Raw genomic sequence first — 16,512 nt, forward strand, 5'->3', positions numbered from 1 at the left:
TTGTGCAGCTAATAGCTTACGAGATAATTGCAATTTAAGGAGAAAATCTTTTCACTTACTGTGAAGTTGGCACCCTTTTTTTCAGAAATGTATATTTCTTTGACAGTTCTTGACAGGTATGCCATAGTTCTTGAGTTCTTTGTACAAAATTTCAATAGTTCTGCAGAATTTAGCGAAGAAAACGACAATACTCGAAAAAATGCTTCAATCGAAAACATTTTTTGTCAATTTTCGCAAAAATTAAAACTTGTACAACAATTCTGAGGACAGTTCTGAACAGAACCCCAAGAGCTCTATCGAAAATCCTAATAACATTTTTCTATGGCGATAGTAGTTTGTGAAAAATCGATTTAATGTGGGACACACTTTCTCTACAGAAAATATAAATATATTCGTACAACAGTTCTGATGACAGTTCTGGACACCACGTGAAGAGTTCTATCGAAATTCCTAGTAGAATTTTTTAGTGCAGGTAATAGTTTAAGAGGTAATTGCAACTTAATTAAGAACCCCATACGAGCTCCTACTGTGAAGCTGGCACCATTTTTTTCAGAAATATATATTTTTTTCAGAGTTATTGATAGATAAGGCATAGTTATAGAGTTCTCTGTACAAAATTTCAATAGTTATGCAGACTTTAGCGAAGAAAACAACATTGTATAACATAGCTGATTCAAGAACCCTTTCCTTCTGATACAATTCTTACTGTTGTCACAATAAATCACTTGTGCATAGATTCCAACGGCACTAATCATTACAAAAATACAACCATTGACCAGCGGCCCACATTTCTTGCAGCGTTGTACAAAGCATTCGGCTTATCCGCTGTGAAAATACCACACTTAACGCTATTTTAAAATTTACGGTGGATGGTTTCCGTTTATCTACAATGTCAGCATCTATCGAATTATCTTCATGCAAACGTGATGCCTGGATCACACACGTCCCCTTTTTAGGTACGGAGGAAACTATTGTTCAGTCTTGTGGAAGCCAAAAAAGGAAATGTGGGCATCCCTTCTTTTACTGATAGCAAACTCTAGAGAAATCTCCACGCTTGTTTTTCTTCATCATGCCAACAAAAGAAAAATTCTCCCTTCATAGCTCTATTATCATTCCAGTACTAGTAAACCAGTTGTCCGCTTTCACATTTCGCCCTTACTGATATATAGGTTTACATAGTCACAGAACAACATCAAAATGTTTATTGCTCAGTTGGTAAATCCTTCTGGTTGCAACACAGCGTATATTTCCAAATTTTACAGGTAAAATACTTAAGAATCCACACTTAAGAATCCATACTCGTTTGTTTTGATTGATACATATTGGCGAAAACTGTACCTTCCACAGAATCCTTCCAGCTTCTTGTCTACTGTAACATTTTCTCCAAGGGTGTAAGATTTGTGGCAGTTGCGTACAAACACAGTAAATATTTCCCGAATAGCTGTTAGCTTGTCTAATTGTCTCCTTTCATCACGAATAGCGCGACTGTAAAATCTAAGGCTCTCCAGAATAAATTTGAAACGTTTTATGTTCATTTGCGAGGAGAAATTTTTCAATGCCATCACCATCAGTTCCACACAGATCTTCCAGGCTTTATCTGTTACTTTTGTTAACAACAATTAAAAACAAGAGACTCATGAAGGCTTTCAGTTCAATATCATCTATTGATTTTACCCCTCTCTCACGCTGAAATGAGGCTTTGATGCTCTCAAAATTCTGATTGGAATACAAAACTACAATAGAGAAATATCGTTATCTATGAGGTAATTACAGCATCACAAATGCTACTTTGGCTGCACCTATTGGTACACGTAAATTTCGAATAATATTATGCTCTTCGAACAATATGCTTTGGATTTCTTCAACACTATCTAGTACTTCCCACTTACAATAATAAAATTCCTATAAAATAACGCAACCACGCGCAGTGTATTAATCTGAAATTTGACGTTCAGACAGCGGACACTGACTATTAAACAGTTCAAACAGAATTTAAGTGCAGTTTACATTCTGGATTAGCTTTGTACTACTTACTACGTTGATAAACAAATAAATTAATCGCTGAAATGAAATACGAAAGGGCACAGTGGATAAAAACGAGCAATCGGCTCATATCTCATCAAGAGAGCATTAGCGTCGATACTGAATCATACAACAATGAAAGGCACACATGAAGTGTATACTTTTAGAATCAGGAAGAACCAGATGAATTTTATTACGTAAAACAGTAATTGTTTTGAGCTCTCATGACATCCAGGACCCACTAACAGCTAAAAATATTCCCAGGACCCTCATGGATGACAGTTATGTGGCAACGTCACCAGCCGCTAGGATACATAAAAACATGTGCTGTGTGTAACGAATAAATTTGAAATTGCTGTCGTTAATATTGTTGCAAACATTTGTTCTAGTTAGAAAGGAAGTGTGGAAGTTTGATGAGTTACACTACAGCGAGAGTTAAAAGTCTTTACAATGTATAGAAATGTAAGTATATTTACTGAATATATCGTACAAACGAACTAAGTAGTATGTTTAAATCCTAATTCAATACATGACTGATAGAGGTGTTATAATGTTGAGGGGATACAGTAGTAAAGTTAATAAGAAGTTCGAAATTTGTAAATAAGAACCTCGTTTATTTGGTCCTCAGTAATCCGGATTTCCGGTTTATCCGGATTCATATTTTGTGTCCCTTGGTATTTTTCTCTTTTTTTCTTGTAACACGAAGATGTGTAGTCGGTGAGGTACATAGGCTGCTTATCACTAGGCCGGTAATTTAGTCTAGTACTGAGTGATAAGGAACTCGGAGTGTGTGAATGACATTGTTTCTCAAGTATTGTACATTAATATAACGGTGTATTGATGCCCATCAAGTAAGTTGCATAGTAACCACGCCAACAGCACTCCACCACAGCTCATTGTACCTCTGGTGCGATTCTCGACAGGTGTGACACCATCTGGTTAGTGGCGCGTGTGAATGTATCTGCTCTCTCAGCCATCTGTTTGTTTTGCACTGATGAGCCTTCTCTCCTTGAATCATCTAAGCGTGCACATCCCACGCTTCCACCTACAGTTACTACAGTCAGTCTTAAGAAGGTGTACTGGCATTTGTATAGTGCTGAACATTTAGACTTTTTGTATTTAGTAGAATATACATCCGGGTTTTCGATTTTCGGTTTTCCAAAATAAAAGTGAGAATTTACGATCGTACTCATAGCTGTACTTCCAGCAGTACTTTATCTCCTGCGTTCCCAATTTCGTAGAAGTTGTCCTACGAAAATTGCAGAAGAAGCACTCCTGGACGAAAGGATATTGTGACGATATTCTTTCGTCACAGCCTGGGGTTAGAGACCCGGTCCGGCACACAGTTTTTATCTGCCAGTAAGTTTCACATCGGCGCACACCCACTGCAGAGTGAACACACAATCTATTTCATAATCTACTGGCACCATAAAAATGTTATGAGGGTTTTTGAAAGAACTCTTTCGGTGCTATCCAGAACTGTCAGCAAAAGGGTTGTGCCAATTTATTATAATGTAGACCAAGTGGGTCTCTCGAAAATGCTATTATCTCATTAACTGTTATCCCCACAAAAAATGTTATTACAGTTGTCGGTAGAACTCTTAGGGTCGTATTAAGAAATGCCATCAGATCTTTTGTACGAATTTATTACTTTTACATGATAAAAGTGAGTCCCACATTAATTATCTCATATAATGTCATCGTCACAAATAATGTTATAGTTTTTGGTAGAACTCTGTGGGTGATATGCAGAACTGTCATCAGAACTATCCTACGAATTTTGCTATATTAGATAAAGTTAGTATCAGATTAAAACCATTATTGTATAAACTATTATCGCCACATAAATGTTCTTATCATTTTCAATGCAACTCTTCCGGTGCTATCCAGAACTGCCAACAGAACTGTTATACAAATTTATTTTTTCCAAACTGACAAATAATTTTTTACCATACCAAAAATTTGCCGAGTTAATGTTTTCTTCCCGAAATTCTGTAGAACTATTCGTGTTTTGAGCAGGGAAATCTAGAACTATTGCATATAAATCAAGAACTGTGAAAAAAATTTATATTTATCGTAAAAGGGGTTCAAACTTCACGGGAAATGCTCATAAGCATTCCTTAATAAAGGCAGTTACTACGTAAACAATTACCTGCACAGAATATGTTACTAGTATTTTCGATAGAACTCTTACAATGCTATCCAGAGCTGGCATCAGAGCATACGAACAGACATAATTTTTTTTTAGTAAGAGTGCCCCACAATCAATTACCATACAAACTATTATAACCTCAAAAAATGTTATTATGATTATCGATAGAAGTCTTGAGGTGTTAACCAGAACTGTTCATCAAAACTGTTGAACGAATTTACTTTTTCTGTGGAGAAAGTGGGTCTAACATCAAAGCAGTTACCGTATAAACTATCATCGCCACAAAAAGATATTATTAGGATTTTCGATAGAGCTCTTGGTGTTCTGTTCAGAACTGTTGTACGAATTTACTTTTTGCGAAAATTGACAAAGAATGTATTCGATAAGAAAAATTTTTCGAGTATTGTTGTTTTTCTCGCTAAATTCTGCAGGACTATTCCAATTTTGTACAAATAACTCTAGAACTATGACATTTCTGTCAAGAACTCTGAAAAAATATATATTTTTGAAGAAAAGGATTCCAACTTCACAGTAAGTGAAGAGGTTCCCTCCTTAAATTGCAATTATCTCGTAACGTGTTAGCTGCACAAAAAATTGTAATTAGGATATTCGATAGAACTATTGGGGTTCTGTTCAGAACTGCCCTCAGAACTGTTGTCCGAATTTACTTTTTGCGATAATTAATAACGAATGTTTGCTATTCGAATTTTTTTGAGTATTGTTGTTTTCTTCGTTAAATTCTGCAGAACTATAGAAATTTTGTACAAAGAACGCTAGAACTATGCCATATCTATCAAGAAGTCTGAAAAAAAAACATATTTCTGAAAAAAATGGTGCCAACTTCACAGAAAGTGAAAAGATTTTCTCATTAAAATGCAATTATCTCGTAAAATATTAGCTGCAGTAAAAAATGTTACTTGGATTTTCGATAGAACTCTTGGAGTTCTGTTCAGAACTGTGCTCAGAACTGTTGTACTTATTTACAATTTGCGAAAATTGACGAAGAATGTTTTCGATACGAAAATTTTTTCGAATATTGTTTTCGTCGCTAAATTCTGCAGAACTATTGAAATTTTGTACAAAGAACTCTAGAACTATGGCATATCTATCAAGAACTCTGAAAATAATATACATTTCTGAAAAAAAGGGTGCCAACTTCACAGTAGGAGCTCTTATGGAATTCTTAATTAAGTTGCAATTAGCTCTTAAACTATTACCCGCACAAAAAAATTTCACTAGGATTTTCGATAGAACTCTTCACGTGGTGTCCAGAACTGTCATCAGAACTGTTGTACGAATATATTTATATTTTCCGTAAAGAAAGTGTGTCCCATATTAAATCAATTTATCTCAAACTATTATCGCCATAGAAAAATGTTGTTTGGGATTTTCGATAGAGCTCTTGGGGTTCTGTTCAGAACTGTCCTCAGAACTGTTGTACAAGTTTAATTTTTGCGAAAATTGACAAAAAATGTCTTCGATACGAAAAATTTTTCGAATATTGTTGTTTTCTTCGCTAAATTCTGCAGAACTATTGAAATTTTGTACAAAGAACTCTAGAACTATGCCATATCTATCAAGAACTCTGAAAAAAATATATATTTCTGAAAAAAAGGGTGCCAACTTCACAGTAAGTGAAAAGATTTTCTCATTAAAATGCAATTATCTCGTAAACTATTAGCTGCACAAAAAAATGTTACTTGGATTTTCGAAAGAACTCTTGGAGCTCTGTTCAGAACTGTGCTCAGAACTCTTGTACTTATTTACATTTTGCGGAAACTGCCAAAGAACATTTTCGATACAAAATTTTTTTCGAGTATTGTTGTTTTGGTCGCTAAATTCTGCAGAACTATTGAAATTTTGTACAAAGAACTCTAGAACTATTGTACATCTATCAAGAACTGTGAAAAAAATGTATATTTATTGAAAAAGGGGTGCTAACTTCACATGACTTCTCACCAGTACTCAGGAAAGGACGTAGCAGTAATCCGCGGACCCATATCACTGACGTCGATTCGCTGTAGGATTGTTAGACATATATCTTATTCGGACGGTAACTTGAAGAAAATGATTTATTGACACATTTATTAAAGAAAATTAGCTGAGTACCTGGCGTTATTTCAGTCATTTATTAGTTCATTTCCTCTTTACCCCTCTCTGCCTATCTCCTGCTTCACCTACATCTTCACCATCGCCTCTCTGTGTCCATCTCCCCCACCCCTCTCCACACTGTCCAATTCCACCTGCCCCTCTCTCTGTCCATCACCTCCTCCCTCTCTGTCAATCTGCTCCTCCCCCTCTGTCCATTTGCTCCTTCCCCCTGTGTCACAAGCCTCCTCCCAATTCCATCTCCTCCTCACCCTCTCTTTGTCAATCTTCTCCCCTCCTCTTTCTGTCCATCTCCTTCCGCTCTCCATCTACTCACTTTCCTTTCTATGTCCGCCTTCATCTCTCCCCTCTCTCTGTCCGCCTCCTCTCCTTTCTCTGTCCATTTCTTCCTCCTCCTCGGTCTGTTAACCTCATCCTCTCTCTGCCTATCTCTTCCTCCCCCCTTTCTATTTCCTGCTCTTTTCTGTCTCTATCCAACTCCTCCTCTCCCCTCTCTTTGTCCATTTCTCCCTCCCCTATCTCTATCCATCTGCTCCTTGTCCTAACCATACTTATCTCTTCCTTCCCCCTGTCTGTCCATCTCGTCCTCCCTTCTCTCACCCCAACAGGAGACCGGTAGTTTTTCCCCATAAAGTATTTCTTTCCAGATCCTAACTACTATGTGTACCAAATTCGACTGAAATCGTTCAAGGTGTTTCGCATGAGATTTTTACCCATGGCTTTGCCCTCACACTCTCATGCCAAATATGTCAAATATATTTCACAGATTTAACATATGTCATACGTATTTGTACACTTATTTCACCTGTAGGCCTAGCGAATTTCGCCCTACAGTTTGATTTCCACACTGTTCAATGTTTATGGCGTCGTATATTTTGAACTATGTGCTGTAAGATGATATAATTATCCAGTTACATGCAGTGGTATATGTGCCTACTATCTGCGTAATGCATTGTGAATAGGATTAGTAGTAAAAAAAGATAATAGATTAAAACGTCATACGTGATGCCGGAGTTTTTCACGCATCTCTGTATTTGCCGTTGCACCTTCTGAATTATGTCTCGGACAAAGATGCATTTTGTAGGTAAATGCAGCAGCGGATGTGCGTACTGTTTGCGAAAAGTGTTGCGAGTAGCATTGGTAGCAACGTAGTAGTAAATGTAAACGTCTCTCACGTTGCGGTAGTTCCTCAATTATCTCCTGAACTAAGTGTCGTGCAATGATAAAATTTTCCTGGTACATTCAATGTTATACGTGAATGCTGTGTGCAAAATGTGTCACGAATATAGTTAGTAGTAAAGAAGCAATAAATTAATTGTCATGCTCCATGCTACTGCAAGAACAAAGAAAATGGGATAAGCTATAAACTTTCTTCGTTTCATCATTTTGTGGGGCGAGAAAAAGTTTCGCAAAGGTTTTAAATAGTGTGATACTAGATGACTATAGTAACGGTATTCACGCGTCGTGGCCTTCACTGATTTTTCTCCGCCACCCCAGCTCTTTCGTAGACGTGTGATTATTACCCCCACGGTGATTCTTACCAGACAGTATGTGATATGTGTAACAAGTTTGGTTGAAGTCGGTCCAGTGATCTGGGAGGAGATGTGGAATATAAATACGCACCTACATTCATTTGTTCTTGTGAAACACAAATAGCTCTTTATTCACACGAAGTAATTAGTGGTATCGATCGGGGATTTCAAATTGATTTCAGGTTTCTAGATCTCCAGAAGGCTATTGACACTGTTTTTTCAGAAACCACTTCTAATTAAATTGTATGCCTATGGAATATCGTCTCAGTTGTGCCAATGGATTCGTGATTACCTGACAGGAGGGTCTCAGTTCGTAGTAATAGACGGAGCGTCATCGAATAAAGCGGAAGTGATACCTGACATTCCCCAAGAAACTGTTATACATTGAACCTATGGCTTTCATATTCACTATAAACGATTTAGGAGACAATGTGAGAAGCCTTCTTAGATTGTTTTAGATGATACTGTCTATTACCATATAGTGAAGTCATCAGAAGACGAAAACAAATTGAAGAGTGATTTAGACAAGATATTTTTAATGTGCGAAAAGTGACAATGGACTCTAAATAATGAAAAATATGAGGTCATCTACATGAGTAGCCCTCCTAAAAGGAATCCACCAAAATTCCGCTTACGCGATAAATTACACATATCTAAAGGCTCTATCTTCAACTAAATACCTCAGCATTAAAATTACGAGCAACTTAAATTAGAACTATCACATAGCTAACGTTGTGGGAAAGGACTAACTGAAGACTGTGCTTTATTGGTACAACATTTAAAAGGTGCAACAGGTCCAGTAAAGGGACTGCTTACACTACACTTGTCCCTCCTCTTCTGAAGTACTGCTGCGCGGTATGGGATCTTTACTAGATAGGACTGACTGCGAACACCTAAAAAGTTCAAAGAAAGGACAACTCGTTTTGTATTGTGAAATAGGAGAGACAGTGTCACGGAGTTGGGGTGACAACCACTAAAACAACGCCGTTTTCCTTTGCGGCGATACTTTTCGAACACCATCTTTCTCCTTCGAATCCGAAAACGTTTTGTTGACCCCGACCTACGCAGGGAGAAATTATCGTTGTAATAAAATAAGAAGAATCAGAGCACGCATGGAAAGATTTAAGTGCTCTTTTTTCCCGCGCACTGTTCGAGTGCGCGGCGATAAAGAAATAGCATGAAGGTAGTTCGATGAGCCCACTGCTAGGTACTTAAGTGTGAACTGCAGAGTAGGCATGTGGACGTATTCAGAAATGAGGATTCAGAAACTGAAACTTACTGAGAGATTAAAATTCGATACCAGTCTGCACGTTGCTTTTCATCTTACCAGCTGAGCTGTTCATTCGCAACTCACTAATTTTTCTCACAGCTTCAATTCTGCCACTGCCTTCCTCCTACGGTCCAAGCTAGTGAAAGCGCACACCCCTCTCCAGAATGATAAATTCACTCTGGGAACTTCCAGTAGGGTGTGGCTAAGATATTCATCAGTGACATTATTCCGTCCCAGACTACTAGTCCAGAACGTATGAAAGTGTGATTTTTGAAGTCTGGAAAGGAAGAGGTTGACTTGTAGCTTGCGGCTGGATCGTAAGTCATGCCTGGATGATTCAGTAAGAACATCACAAGCGTCAGGTAAGGTTCCGGGTTTGACTCCTTGTCCGGAAGACAACTTTAATTTGCCAGCAGATTTCGAAACAACGCTTCACTGGAGAGTGAAAAGTTCATTCTTGAAGTCCACATTATTAAGAATATTTTGTCTGCTAGTTGTTCAAATTAGCGCACAATTTTTAGAACGAATACGTTCTAAGTTACACAGAGAAGAACCAACATAGGTGCGAATGAAGGCTCAATGCTGTCACAAGCTTGGAATGTCCACTGAAATTTCCGCTCTATGATACTGTCAAATAGGCTACAAGAAAATTCTTTGAGATAGAATGAAACCGCGCGTTGCTACGGCACTGGGACAAGACACTGCTCTGATTCAGCTTGTTTTCCTATGTAACTTATCAGAATGGTGAGATGTTTCCATGAAAAGGACAGTGGCTGATTCCCTTCCGTACTCTCGCCTAAAAGACGAGGTACTGCTCTGTTTCCAGTGACTTTGCTGTGGGGATCTTAAATCTGAACTTTCATTTTGCTTCAGTAGCGAGTGACAGTATGAAGAAGAACGCTCCAACAATAAAGTTCTTGTCCGCAGCTTGTGGTCGTGCGGTAGCGTTCTGGCTTCCCACGCCCGGGTTCCCGGGTTCGATTCCCGGCGGGGTCAGGGATTTTCTCTGCCTCGTGATGACTGGGTGTTGTGTGATGTCCTTAGGTTAGTTAGGTTTAAGTAGTTCTAAGTTCTAGGGGACTGATGACCATAGATGTTAAGTCCCATAGTGCTCAGAGCCATTTGAACCAATAAAGAATCAAGATAAACAACATTCTATCGAAGGGAGGACGAATCATAGAGCAAGTTATTCTGAACATCTAAATCTAACGAGCTGAATGGCTTTAAGCTCATATATGCTTCACAAGATTAAACGACGACCACTTGCTGACCGGTTTCATTTCCGTATGTTTTCATAGGAGCGGAAGCTTTTACAGCTGCATTTCTGTGTTTTTGCCGTACAGGCGCAAGGTGTCAACAATTTAATAAGAATAAGCACAGGCCATGCAATACACAACAGCTTATATGTAAAGCTGATGCAATACGTATTTGCATGAACGACAGTAAAGGCCAATAATAAACACCTATTTTTGGAATAGCTTAAGCAACTGCAATTGAAATGCGAAAGCAACTGACTACTACAAATGAAAAATTTGGTTCCTGCAGCATGGCAGAATATTGTTCGAGTCAAAAATTGATAAATAGGTAGCAAACACTGTGGGAAATCTGTTACGAAGAAAGTGTATCTCGTGGCTGACTAGACATCCTAAGCCGTCGGCACACGGGACGCGTTTATTGACGTGATTTTGCACTCTCTCCAGCGGTGGTTGTCGCACGTATTTGACTCGCAAACCATACAGTTAGTTCACAAAAATGGAAGTGTGTAGAATTCCTACGTTAGCTCTGTTAAAACGAACATTTCCTTTCCTGACCGTATGGTTCTCTCTGTGGCACATATAAATAAAAACTTTAACGTCCGTGAACATGTAATTATATAAAAATGGAAGATCCATGTCCACTCAGGAAAGCCGTCAGCTTCACCAAATCACTGTCATTCCTGACAGAGAACGCACATCTATTCACACAACATCAAATATTACAGAAATTATTTCGGGAAACACGAAGGCGAAAAAACAAATAAATAAATAAAATTCGACCTACCGGGACGAGAACCCTCATCCGATTTCATTTTATTAGCTTTTTATTTACTACGGTATGCTGCAAGTCGTCTCTAAACATCTCTCTTTACCTTTAATTTTGTTCCCGAAATGTTATTGAGAATTGTGTAACAAATCATAATAAGGACGACATGTTTTCATGAAACTAAAATGGGTTATTGTCTTAAAAGGGCTTATTCTCATTACATACGAGTTGAGAATAAGTAAATGTGAAAATTCTTTAACTACCAATATGACATTTCCGGTCATTCTGTTACAACAAATCGTATCAAGAATGATACGTCGTCGACACATCAGCGTGCTGGTGACTAGAAACAGCATATATTCGTAGGGTGTAACGTGTATCGAATATGAGCTTCTTCTGAACACGACAGGTATAGTATGACGTCTTGCTTTCTGCTCGTGACGTAGGGAGCGTTCTTGCTTACTGTTGGTTCTACTTTACATGGGACACTGCCGAAATACCGCAGAACTTGTTTTTTGTTTCACGTTACGAAGTGGCATCTCAACCAGAAATAGCAGGAAGTGACGTCAAAAAACAAGTAGAGCTTCGCGTCAACGTTACCTAACTTTTCCCGTGTGTCGACAGCTTTTAGGGATAGGTTCAACCCTCTAGTTATAGAGGACTTTCTTCTTAAACGCACAAGGAAGCTCTGCTTAAGTGGATGTGAGTGGCGTTTGACGTTTGCTTTGTAAGATTATGAGAGAAGGGAGTGAATGAACTTCAGTGCCAGCACGCAGCCTATGCCTCTCGAACAGCACCAAGGGGAACGCCGAGCTTGAAGTCTTCACTGCTACGTTTATCCACAGTACAGTTTGTGGACGACTTAAACCAAACGCCGGAAACCAATATTCTCTGACGAGATTACGTGTTAAATCCTGAATCCCTTTTACTAACAGAGTCAAATATCAGTTTCCAATAGCTGTTTCGCACGAATGACCTCTGAAAATCAGCTCTTTCGGTTTAAAAGTTACTCAGAACGATGAGTGTTTATCTTCAAAAAATGGCTCTGAGCACTATGGGACTTAACATATGAGGTCATCAGTCCCCTCGAACTTAGAACTACTTAAACCTAACTAACCTAAGGACATCACACACATCCATGCCCGCGGCAGGATTCGAACCTGCGACCGTAGCGATCTCGCGGTTCCAGACTGTAGCGCCTAGAACCGCACGGCCACTCCGGCCGGCGCGTTTATCTTCAAGTTAAATGTAAGAGGAGGATAATTTCTTGCTCAGAGCGATATTTCGTCATTCCCTTCGATGGAGACGAAGTCGCTGCGTTTAATCAAAAATGGTAAGCGTTTACGTGGGAGCGAATTTTGATTGTGGGAGAGATAATCCTGCGGCAAATATTGCATTTGTGACATCTGTATTGGAGTCTTTATATGACCACCCAGAAGCGGTACTGGACACTGATTTACGAAAAAAGGATTTGCGAACAGCGTCTGAACTTGTAAATCGACAGCGCCAAGAGTCGTTACCCAGTGATGTGGTGCTGAGAGATTTGGAATTTAACCGAGAGCACTGACGCTAAGGCATGTATGCGGAAACGTACAGCCTCTTCTCTCTATGCTGGCCAAATATGGTGGGGACAATTTTCATACAGAACTAAGATTCAAATCAGGTAGCTGCGGCGTGCGTTAGCGACCTCTGCTACGGAAGTGGGAAATATAAAAGTGTCATAAACCAGCGGAAAAATGCTCCTATCGGAGCACAAAAAAGGCGAACACGTTCCTGTTCATTTAAAAGATTGTGACTGAAAAGTGGGGTACCAGCTGCCTCTTTCTACCATCCTCAGCGTCTTAAAAAGTTTTCCCAAAAATTTTGGTATTCCAACTTGTACGCGCTGTTTTTAACATCCGACTCTGCTCTCACTTCCACAAGGTCCCCTAGCTGTAACTTGCTCATACCCACTAGTCCAGCGCTGTAAGTCTCTCACACCCACCCACCACTACTTTCCCAGTCCCTCTCACTCATTCAGCTCAACTCGTTATCTCTTTGTGTCACTGTCCTCTGCATCACATAGTCTCCTTCGTTGTTCCTACTGCTACAGTTTCCTCTCACTGTAGCTGTCTCCCTCTTGCTCTCTCTTACTACTAAAATCTCATTCATTCCTTGCTTCCCGCTGCTGCTGTCTCTTCTCTATCTCTCTCTTCCTCGTTGTCACTGTTGTAGACTCTGTCTCTCATGATCACTGGCTCTCACGAACTTCCACTTTATCCTTTTCGTTATTCCTCTCCCACTGGCATTGTCTCCTTCACTTTTATCCTACCACTATTCTGTCACTGTCAACTGCGTCCTACTGCCACTGCGTCCATCTGTTTCTTTCATACTGCGATTGCCTCTTTCGCTCGTTCTATACCACAACCACTGTCTATTATCATCCAATATGCTATGTCCACGGACCTAACCGAATCACGCGCGCCCTGCCGTCGCTCAGCTCGGCCACACATGCGCGGTGGTCGGTCTTAGCTTCACGTCGCGGCCGCCGATTGTTCATGGCGTTATTCTATAGTTCTTGCCTGCAGCTCCCTCTATGGCCACAAGATACAACGGGAGCACAGACCTGAGGACGGCTTCTCGCTCTTGCTCGCTAGCTGTGTTATTGTATAGATCTTATATGACAACCTTTGGCTTAAAACTTAGTTACGATTTGGATTGCACTGTGGATTTGTGAATTGTATTGTGAAGTTAATTACGTAGCTACTTGCTATGAGAGCGGTAGTCGGTAGTAGTATGGAGAATAAAGATAAGTAATATTCCTGATCGCTGGCTCCTTACTTTGAGACTAGTCTTTTCTCGGCCATCAGATATTGCGTCACAGCCCGGTCGCGTCCTGTTACCAATTCCAACTTATGTTTGCCACTCCAGGCAGACATAAAACAGTACACATTACTTTCCCGTCTCTTTTCCACTGCCTGCTCCTCCCTCAGCATAAAAAAAGCGCGAATGCGTTCGCGTGCCAGAGCTTTCGGAAAATTTTTACAGGAACAGAGCAATGTGGAATGAAACAGCTGGTACCCAACTCTCTTGTAATAAACATGAACATATTCGCCTTTCCTGTGTTCCGACAGGAACATTTTCCACTGGTTCCCTTCTTTTCCCTGATACAGCACGGCATGTCACTCATATGGAAGAACGCCATGAATCAGTAAAATTTTGATACCTTACTTATGTGAAATAGAAATAACGCAAAACTATATAATCTTATAGCTCAGACCGCATTTTATGTGCACAATAATTTTGCATGTACTTCAGTACTACATCATCATAGGGTTCACAGAACACTTCTGACGATAACGGAGACACTGTACAGAATATTCCTTCGTGCTACGTCACTTTATAAACAACGTTTTCCCCCCACACCGGATTGTACGTGCGTATTTTATACAGGGTGATTCAAAAAGAATACCACAACTTTAGGAATTTAAAACTCTGCAACGACAAAAGGCAGAGCTAAGCACTATCTGTCGGCGAATTAAGGGAGCTATAAAGTTTCATTTAGTTGTACATTTGTTCGCTTGAGGCGCTGTTGACTAGGCGTCAGCGTCAGTTGATGCTAAGATGGCGACCGCTCAACAGAAAGCTTTTTGTGTTATTGAGTACGGCAGAAGTGAATCGACGACAGTTGTTCAGCGTGCATTTCGAACGAAGTATGGTGTTAAACCTCCTGATAGGTGGTGTATTAAACGTTGGTATAAACAGTTTACAGAGAATGGGTGTTTGTGCAAAGGGAAAAGTTCTGGACGGCCGAGAACGAGTGATGAAAATGTAGCACGCATCCAGCAAGCATTTGTTCGCAGCCCAGGAAAATCGACTCGCAGAGCTAGCAGAGAGCTGCAAATTCCACAATCAACTGTATGGAGAGTCCTACGAAAAAGGTTAGTTATGAAACATTATCGTCTGAAATTGGTTCAAGCACTGCCTGCAGCTGATAAGATTAAAAGAATCGATTTCTGTGATTTTATCCTTGCTCAAATGGAAACAGATGAATCTTTCGTTTCAAAGATTGTGTTTAGTGATGAAGCAACTTTCCACACTAACGGGAAAGTCAACCGTCACAATGTCTGTATATGGGGCACAGAGAATCCGCGGGAAACAACTCAGTATGAACGTGACTCGCCTAAGGTGAACGTTTTCTGTGCCATTTCAGCCAATAAAGTTTTTGGTCCTTTTTTCTTCGAAGGTGCTACTGTAACTGGACTACAGTATCTGGAGATGTTAGAGAATTGGCTGTTCCCTCAGCTCGAACAAGAAGCACAACAATTCATATTTCAGCAGGATGGAGCGCCACCACATTGGCACTTATCTGTCCGTAACTACCTGAACGTCAACTACCCGAGGCGATGGATCGGCCGCTAGGCAGCCCGTGACAGAGCACTTCATCACTGGCCTCCGAGAAGCCCTGATCTTACCCCCTGCGATTTTTTCTTATGGGGGTATGTTAAGGATATGGTGTTTCGGCCACCTCTCCCAGCCACCATTGATGATTTGAAACGAGAAATAACAGCAGCTATCCAAACTGTTACGCCTGATATGCTACAGAGAGTGTGGAACGAGTTGGAGTATCGGGTTGATATTGCTCGAGTGTCTGGAGGGGGCCATATTGAACATCTCTGAACTTGTTTTTGAGTGAAAAAAACCTTTTTAAATACTCTTTGTAGTGATGTATAACAGAAGGTTATATTATGTTTCTTTCATCAAATACACATTTTTAATGTTGTGGTATTCTTTTTGAATCACCCTATATATCAAGTAGGGTAACTTTGAACCTCTGTATCTCAGAAAAGAAACAAAGAAAGTTTTAGAAGCTGCTCGGGATAGGGAACTTAGGACTATATCGTAAAAATTTTATCCATTTGCTGCGTATACCTGTCTTTGAATCTTCGGCGCGATTTTGGTACCCAAAAACCATGTTTTACGGGTTTTTGTCGGGAACTGCCTATGAACTAAACAATGCTTCCATAAGCCCCATAAGATGCACCAGAGACCACATCTAATGCAAAAATTTCAGCCATTTGTTGTGCATAGCCGTCTTTGAATCTTCGGCGCGGTTATGGTACCTGAAAATCATGATTTTCGGGTTTTCTCAGAAACCGCCTATGAACTAAATAAAGCCCCCATAAGCCTCATAAGGCGCGCCGGAGACCACATCTAATGCAAAAGAGAATCAACCGATTTGCTCCATTCACCTAAACTGGAGAAGAAGATTGTTACACTCAAAATTTAACCGTGTACTGTAGGATACTTACGGTAAGACGAGTATACTAGTGGACCCAAAACGCTCGATCCTACCTTTCTGTCACCAAGAGAATTCGAGCTATGAGCCGCCGAAAATCTCATTTTTATGCGTGGTGTTTTGGAAC

At 39.9% G+C, this 16,512-nt stretch overlaps 1 protein-coding gene across 1 annotated transcript in view; it reads right to left on the minus strand.

Annotated features, from left to right (window-relative positions):
• LOC126198538 (uncharacterized) overlaps window positions 1-16,512 on the minus strand; it is a 39,495-nt gene that overhangs the window by 22,842 nt on the left and 141 nt on the right. The gene's annotated exons all lie outside the window — the stretch shown is intronic.

The sequence above is a fragment of the Schistocerca nitens genome, chromosome 8, assembly GCF_023898315.1.
Source record: "Schistocerca nitens isolate TAMUIC-IGC-003100 chromosome 8, iqSchNite1.1, whole genome shotgun sequence".
Classification (NCBI taxonomy): domain Eukaryota; kingdom Metazoa; phylum Arthropoda; class Insecta; order Orthoptera; family Acrididae; genus Schistocerca; species Schistocerca nitens.